The following is a 762-nucleotide window of genomic DNA, read 5'->3' as shown; positions in this document are numbered from 1 at the left end:
TATATATATATATATATATAAGACCATACTTTGGATACACCCCTGTTCCAGACATAGTTCAAAATAAGAATCAGTGAAAAAACTTGAGAAAACTGGTACAAAACATCTGCATTTGGTTAATGAGGCATTTATCATATGGATGTATCCAGATTTTTAATTGTGTCCCAAAAGAACATTAAAAGTAAAACATTTGCAGAGCAAATCGCATGGCTTCTTCGTGATCATTCTCTGTAGTTATAAAATAAACACTTATAAAATGTTAATGGGGCTCGAAGTCCACGCAGTTATTGTCATAACACGTCCTCATGTTCAAACATGTTTCAATCACATGACCTGAGTAGAAATAAGCTGCGAATTGACGTGAAAGTCTGTTTAAACATGCCAGGTTCTGTTCCATGAACGCCCCTCCGGCTGAAGCTGCCTTCACTGCTGTTGTAAAACTTGAAATTTCATCTTAACACGCTGACACTGCTTCTTTTTAAAGGTTGCGTGACATCAGCGAGTTACCTAACGTTTATAACATTGTTATAGGGATACTTAAACTTGTTTGAGTCTATTGGAAGATAAATGAAAGAGCCAGCCTATCAAATTTACATACATGTTTATTGAGTGCTTGATAGTAAACTGCTTGAATGTGGCTGATAGAAATTACACGAAACCTTCGTAATAATGACCTCGTGGTTGAAACTTTCGTATCCAACCACGAATGTCTTTGTCGCTATATTTTGTAATCTTTAGTTGGAGGGGGAAACTTTCCGGGGG

The sequence above is a fragment of the Poecilia formosa genome, unplaced genomic scaffold (genome assembly GCF_000485575.1).
Source record: "Poecilia formosa unplaced genomic scaffold, Poecilia_formosa-5.1.2 Scaffold47, whole genome shotgun sequence".
NCBI classification, from domain to species: domain Eukaryota; kingdom Metazoa; phylum Chordata; class Actinopteri; order Cyprinodontiformes; family Poeciliidae; genus Poecilia; species Poecilia formosa.
This window is presented reverse-complemented; position numbering follows the sequence as displayed.